The sequence below is a fragment of the Pelmatolapia mariae genome, unplaced genomic scaffold, assembly GCF_036321145.2.
Source record: "Pelmatolapia mariae isolate MD_Pm_ZW unplaced genomic scaffold, Pm_UMD_F_2 NODE_ptg000625l+_length_30756_cov_1, whole genome shotgun sequence".
Lineage (NCBI taxonomy): Eukaryota > Metazoa > Chordata > Actinopteri > Cichliformes > Cichlidae > Pelmatolapia > Pelmatolapia mariae.
The window spans coordinates 22,904-30,756 of NW_027052308.1; the positions used below are offsets into that span (position 1 = coordinate 22,904).

The 7,853-nt window shown below is 43.6% G+C and overlaps 1 long non-coding RNA gene across 1 annotated transcript; it reads left to right on the top strand.

The window, feature by feature from the left end:
* The first annotated feature begins 535 nt into the window (after positions 1 to 535).
* Positions 536 to 5,863, top strand: LOC134623402 (uncharacterized). Its single transcript, XR_010093312.1, has 3 exons — positions 536 to 665; positions 5,640 to 5,686; positions 5,835 to 5,863. It is a non-coding gene; the product is annotated as an uncharacterized LOC134623402 (long non-coding RNA).
* Positions 5,864 to 7,853: the final 1,990 nt, after the last annotated feature.

The following is a 7,853-nucleotide window of genomic DNA, read 5'->3' on the forward strand; positions in this document are numbered from 1 at the left end:
GGTTCATGATTGTCTGCAGCATTAATCTCATGTTTCCATTTAAAGTGTTGAATTTGACTGTTTGATGTTCTTTATGATCTCTGGCACCAGTTCATCTGTAGGCCGAGCTCCATCCATTTAGTGAAATGATGTTTAAAGGTGTCCTTGTTCTGTGAGCGTGCACAGATCCTGAAGGAGAAAGCCTGGGTTAACTGAGAAATGATCATCACTGTGATGATGCTCATCATCTCTGACTAAGATTTGAGGTTTTGTCAAAGCAAAGGAATTTCTTCCTTCCCACTATCACCAAGCACTGCTCACAGTGGATTGTCTGATGGTTGGGGCTTTCTCTCTAATATTGGAGGCTGTTACCTTACACTGTTAAACAGCTTGAGATGACTGTTGTTGTCTGTTGGGAATTGTCACCTACAAATAACGTTAGATTGAATGGATGTAAATGAATAGATGTTATTGTGACAAAGAGAAAATGATTGTTGTTTGTGTGTCTGCAGTCTGTCAGGCTGTCTGATCACAGAGGAAGGCTGTACTTCTCTGGCCTCAGCGCTGAGCTCCAACCCCTCCCATCTGAGAGAGCTGGACCTGAGCTACAATCATCCAGGAGACTCAGGAATGAAGCTGCTGTCTGCTGGACTGAAGGATCCAGGCTGGAGACTGGACACTCTCAGGTATGGAGTGAGTGGCTGTATCCCAATTCAGGGTCTGCAGCCTTAAAGGCCACGTTTTAAGGCCGATTAAGTCACAGCGACGCGACAAAGGCTGTCCTAATTCAAAGGCTGCTCGAAATGTGGCCTTCAAATGGGTCCTTAATTTCTCCGGTTTTGAAGGATGGGACGGTGTAGACTTCATAGCCCAACATATCCCAGACTTCATAGCGCGGCGGTGGGTGTGGATAATTTTGCCAGAAAAAAGCGATGGAATAGGGGCGGCCGACGAGTAAAGTTTTAAAAGTAAGTACTGAATATTATGTAACTTATTTATGTGCAAATGTTTAAGAACATTAAAACATTACTGTTGGCCACATGTCAGCAAAGTTATGTAACATTAGTGATGTTTGTACTAACTTGGTTTTAAAGCCTTTACTTTAAAATAAACGCCGTTCAATAGTTGACTTTAATCTTACAGAGAATGTGATGATTTTATGGATAATTAAAGTCAGTCATATATCCACAAACACAACAAGCTGAAAGTCAGTGATGCTGCTCGGTTTGCAGTCCTGAATATGACGGCACAAGCAGGATTCACTGCACTGTTAATGTTAACTATGTTATATTGCTGCCTCTGTTCGGTGGTGTCGAGCCAAACGGACTTTAACGTGTGTTTGAACGAGCTGACGGTTCACTTGTTAAGCTGAAAGAAAGATGCTTTAATCACAGGAGTCACACATGTGTCCACTGGACCATCTGGAACTCTTCTTGTTTAGCACTCGTAATAACACAAACACTAAATCCTCCTTCTCTTGTGCTGTTTTGTAGCAGTGTATACACCTGAGACTGTCACCTGTCTGTCTGTCCTGCACTCTCTCTCTGTTTCTTTCTCTCTGATTGTGGAATAAAAGTATGAACATGTGTTTATAAGTTACACTTGTGTTTGAATCCTGCATCTTATCGCACATTTGATTTCCATGTGTGACAACTGCAAGTGTCCAGAGTGAGGACAGACTGAGGGACCCACTGCTGCACATCATCTGTGAGGCTTTGCACCCCTGATGATCCACCAGGACAAACTCAGCAGTGTGTGAGGAAGAGGAGGAGGAAGAGCCAGCAGCAGCTGACAGATGGAGAGAATAGACAGACTGTTCCCTGTTTGTGAAGGACTGCTAGGAAAGTTTAACATAACTAATTGTCTGTCCTGAATCAGTCTTATTAGGTAATGTTCAAATAATGTTATCATTCCAGTGTTTTCAGTGTGGGAGAAAGTACTCAGGGCCTTCAAGTTACACACTATGAAAGGCAGCAACAAGTTTAATATTCAGAAACCTAAAGTATGTATCAGCAGCAGAATGGAGCTAAAAATAAATGTTTGTTTCAGTTCTATGAAGCTTTGAGTATTTTGGATTAGTAGCACTGCTGTGTTTGTTGCATCATATTGCTGTAATTGTTTATATGCTTTATATATTCTGAGGTAAGTTGATCTATAGTGTTACATCATATTCTTTAAGGATGTTATGTGTTTGTATACTTTCTGCCCAGTTTGACCCATTTAGCAGAAGTCAGCCTGTTTAAGGCTCTGATATCTATTCTGTATGACTTAAAGCAGTTATGACATGGTCTGATTTTCTCACCCAATAAAGGAATATTTAATATATCAATCTACTCTTCATTCTATCAGAAAGTTATCACAGCTTGTACATTTTCTTTTTATACATATATGTGAGCATTGAGCCAAATTTAGTAATGCCAACATATTAAACAAACAATATTTGCCTCCTATATATACACTGTCAAAAATACTATTCTTTGAGTGAAGATTTAACCCTGGAGAACCCATGGGGTCAAATTTGACCCCATGGGTTCTCCAGGGTTAAGGTGATAGGACATATAAATAATTGCAACTTGAATCTTCACTGAAGCTCAGTATTTGACACAGTTCAAGTTCACAAATACAAAACTGAAAAATAAGGAAACACAAAGTCCATGAAGCAGAAATCCAAAGCAGGCACAGGAAAAGAGGACAGGATCTACCTGCTACCTACAGGGAGCTACCTGCAAACAAGAGAAAGGTGGGAGCAAAGCACAGGTGCAGATGCTGAGAGATGAGCTGATTGGACAGTGTGAACATGTCAGGATTAGTGGCTTTTTGAATTGTTAGTGGATGGTATTGTTGTTTTTGGTTGTTCTCAGGTGAAGGATTTGGATGAAGGATTACAGACTTCTGTCCAATCTGTCGTCCAAAATCTATTTATCATTTATTGGTGGATAATCCACTAACATGTTTTAGTTTCAGTTTTCAGTTTTCAGTTTTATTTGTCATATGCAAGTTAGCACAGGGTCAACATTGCAATGAAATGTGTTTGACGAGCAGCAGACAGTCACTCAGCAGCATGATACAGTAGGAGAAAATATAATATAATATAATAACATAAAATAAAATAAAATAAAAAAATCAATATAAATATCAATAACAATAAAGTGAAGTGACCAGTGCAGATTAAACAGAGTACTTGTGAAGCTGCAGGGTAGCTTCTGAGTCCTGTGTTGTGTGTGTTTAAGTGTTGTGGTTGAGGTGTCGTATGGCTTGGTGGAAGAAACTGTTTTTAAGTCTTGTAGTCCGAGCAGACAGACTCCTGTAACGTCTGCCAGATGGTAACAAGGAGAACAACTGATGTGCTGGGTGGCTGTGGTCCTTGATGATGCTGTGTGCTTTACAGAGGCATCGCTGGAGATAAATGTCCTGAATGGCAGGAAGCTTCGTGCCAGTGATGTGCTCTGCTGCCTTCACAACCCTCTGTAGTGATTTACGGCTGCTGGCAGAGCAGCTTCGTACCAGACTGTAATGCAGCTCGTCAGCAAGCTCTCGATTGCACACCTGTAGAAATTTGAGGTGATGTTGGCGTCATGCTAAACTTCCTCAGCCTCCTCAGGAAGTAAAGCCGCTGGCGAGCTTTCCTGATAGCAGTGTCTGTGTGAAGGGTCCAGGAGAAGTCCTCAGTGATGTTGACTCCAAGGAATTTGAAGCTGCTGACCCTTTCGACCTTGACACCGTTGATGTGGATGGGCTGGTGTTCCCTGACTGGTCGTTTCCGGTAGTCCACTATCATTTCTCTAGTTTTGCTGATGTTGAGAGTCAGGTTATTTTCCAGGCACCACTCGTACAGTGCCATCACCTCCTCTCTATAGGCTGTCTCATCATTGCCTGTGATGAGGCCTATGATGGTTGTGTCATCTGCAAACTTGATGATGATGTTGGACTCTTGTTTAGCAACACAGTCGTGTGTGAACAGGGAATATAGGAGGGGGCTAAGCACACAACCCTGTGGTGTACCTGTGTTTAGGATGAGTGGTGAGGAGGTGTGCTTACCAACTCTCACCACCTGGGGCCTGTTTGTGAGGAAGTTTAGAATCCATCTGCAGATCGGTGTTCCCAGCCCAAGGTCGACGAGCTTCTGGGCAAGTTTCGAGGGGATGATGGTGTTAAATGCCGAGCTGTAGTCGATGAAGAGCATCCTTGCATATGTATTCCCTTTCTCCAGGTGAGTGAGGGTGGTGTGCGTTGCCAGGGCGATGGCATCCTCTGTGGCTCTGTTTGTCCGATAGGCAAACTGAAGAGGTTCCAGTGTGTCAGGGAGGGAGGAGCAGATGTGACCTTTGACCAGCCGCTCCAGGCACTTCATGATGACGGATGTCAGTGCAAAAGGACGGTAGTCATTCAGACAGGAGACCACTGATTTTTTTGGGAACGGGAATGATGGTGGATGCTTTGAGGGACGTGGGGACCACTGACTGCCTCAGGGAGAGGTTGAAGATGTTGGTGAACACCTCTGCCAGCTCGTCTGCACACACTCTGAGTAGCCGGCCTGGGATGCCGTCTGGTCCTGGAGCTTTGTGAGGATTGACCTTTTTAAAGGTCCATCTCACAGCTTCTGTTTTCAGAGATAAAGTTGCAGCCTCACTATCCTCCTTTTAATGCACAAGTTCATGTGATTTCTGTGTGCTGATAATATCCAGTCTGTTCTGTATGGAAATAAAATAACTTAATGAAACAATATAATTTCTGGAAAAGTTTTAGTGGGATTGTTGCTACTGCCAGACTCAGTCTGTGGCTCACTGCTGCTAATAAAAACTTGGAGGTAAACAGGTTGGGTAAAAAAGCTGGAGGGAGATGGCTCATAAACAAGTGATCGCCACTTTATTAGGTCATTGTGTACCTAATAAAGTGTCAGCCATGTATATGTTTCCCATGCTGCATGTCCACAGTCACAGTGACAGTCAGACACTGACAGAAGGATGAAACAAGGCTGTGAATCATTTCAGTCTGTGTGTGTCACAAAGAGGCCGACAGGAGCAGCTAACATTTGGAAATGGAAGCTTAAATAATGGGATCTCTTATAAGCTAATGCTGCTAAGCTCATGCTGTTGCGGCGCAAATACTGAAGGACCCGTCCCATCCTGGCAACAAACTGTTCCAACTTCCGGTAAAAGGATTTGCATCATCTGGGCAAGGACAGAGAGAGACTCAAAAGGAGCTTCTATCCCCAAGCCATCCGGGCCCTAAACCATACTGCTTGCTGCATACAAGTGTATACAAGTGTATTAGCATTAGTTACTCACATTGTTAAAAAGGAAAGAAAAACAATATTAACATTAGCCAATAATGCTAATTCACATCAAATTAGCATTAACCGCGAACTACACTAATCAGGGCAGTTAACACTGCTAATGGCCCCAAAGAGCTGATCTTCAGTAATTTTTTTACAAAATGTGTTTCACCCACAGCAGTACAATTAGCATAGTGTTATTAGCCTGCTGTTAGCTAGCAGTGGGGTACGTGTGTGGGAGAGTCATGTCATTCACATGACTGTCACTCCTTGAACTGTATTTGTGGACTGTTCCTTTATCAGTGTGTAACAGTGTGTGTGTGAGAGCCATGTAATGTCCATGTGTGCATGCTGACTGTGCTGCTCTGACCCCTCCTCCTTTCAGGGTGGAGCCTGCTGGAGTCCGATGGTTGAGACCAGGTCTGAGGAAGTGTAAGTGTGTTTTTAATGGGATTCATGAAAACAAAGCAGCACACATTCAACCATCTTCATCATGTCAGGAGTCATCATAAAAGTGTCAATCAATGAACAGATGATGGATCAATAACTGCAGCTGGATTGTGTTTGTTCTCTCCATCAGATTCCTGTCAACTCACAATCGACACAAACACAGTGCACAGAGACCTCCAACTGTCTGACAACAACAGGAAGGTGACACGTGTGGAGGAGGTTCAGTCATATCCTGATCATCCAGACAGATTTGATGATTATTCTCAGCTGCTGTGTAGAAATGGTCTGACTGGTCGCTGTTACTGGGAGGTCGAGTGGAGAGGAAAGGTGTGTATATCAGTGAGTTACAGAAGCATCAGAAGGAAAGGAGACAGTAATGACTGTGGGTTTGGAAGGAATGATCAGTCCTGGTGTGTGAAATGTGCTGGCGTTAGCTGTGATGATAGTCCTTGTTCTGTCTGGCACAATAACAGACAAACATCCATCTCCTCCTCCTCTGTCTCTAACAGAGCAGCAGTGTATGTGGACTGTCCTGCTGGCACTCTGTCCTTCTACAGAGTCTCCTCTGACACTCTGATCCACCTCCACACCTTCAACACCACATTCACTCAAACTCTTTATCCTGGGTTTTGGGTCAGTTATGATTCCTCAGTGTCCCTGTGCTGAGTGGAGTGTAAAGAGTGTCCTCCTGTTAGAGAAACACTCTGACTGTTGAACAGATAGTTCAGTCTGTACATATCTGTCTCTTTCACTCACAAACACGTTTTCACATTCATGGATTCAATCAGTTGATGTTTGAAACTCTTCTCAATGATTCCTTGTAAACTTCTTCCTCTTCAGTCCTTTAAAGATGGAAGCTCCTATTATTCCAGGATCCACATGTTGTTTTTCTGTCTTTTTCCACTCAAAGCTTCACAGTGAATATCAGTATGTTGTGTTTCTCTTAAGCTCAGTTCACAACCAACTCCTCTGCATTTTCAACAACTTTGAGCTCATTAAAATTAATCCAAATGTTTGATTTCTCTTTCTTAATGAGATGTTTCCAAACTCTCCACATGCTCTTACTATAACACAAGCAAACACAGCTTTCAGCTCTTATTTTGAAACTTCTTTAGAGAGCTGTGATGTGAGCGTGCCTGGCTCTGAGGCACTTGGGTCAGCCTCTGTTGTTTAGAAGTGTTACAGACTGTGAATGACACAGACCTGTCAGTTTCATGTTTGTCTGTAACACAGCTCAGGGGCTCCATGCTGAACGCATCCATCCAGTGTTATTGATCCAGGACTAATACCAGCATTGGGATCAATACTACACAATCACATGTGTCCACGTGATGGATTTGACCAGCTTTATTCATTAATGATCAATCAACTTATTTACTGCATCTGAGTCCAGCTTCATTTAAATGATCCAACCATGAAAATGACATCAGTCCTACAGAAGCACTTAATGCTAACAGGAAGTCATTGATTAAGGTGGAATAACACAGAGACACAACCACTCACAGTTAACCTGACCCCACTAACTGCATGTGTTTGGACTGTGGGAGGAAGCCGGAGTACCGGAGAGGACGCACACAAACACGGGAGAACATGAAGCACTGAAACAAAGATGGTGGATTTGACCTCAGGACCAGGCGCGTCATTTCCAGGGGGGTTACGGGGGTCATGACCCCCCAATAATCAGATCCAGCCAATATAATCCCTCAATATAATTTGCATAAATAGCTTTTTTATTTTCTTTAATCATTTCAGTTATTACCAGCAAAATAGTTTCATGTATAATCAACTAGTAATGAAACCCCCCCCCCCCCCCCCACGACCTTCGCCACATACTTGGTATTACCCAGCCGGCTTTCTCTACCAAACCTTCACTATTTGGGGCGATCGTGGCTCAAGAGTTGGGAGTTCGCCTTGTAATCGGAAGGTTGCTGGTTCGAGCCCCCGGCTCGGACAGTCTCGACCGTTGTGTCTTTGGGCAAGACACTTCACCCGTTGCCTACAGGTGGTGGTCAGAGGGCCCGGTGACGCCAGTGTCCGGCAGCCTCGCCTCTGTCAGTGCGCCCCAGGGTGGCTGTGGCTACAACGTAGCTTGCCATCACCAGTGTGTGAATGTGTGCGTGAATGACTGGATATGTAAAGCGCTTTGGGG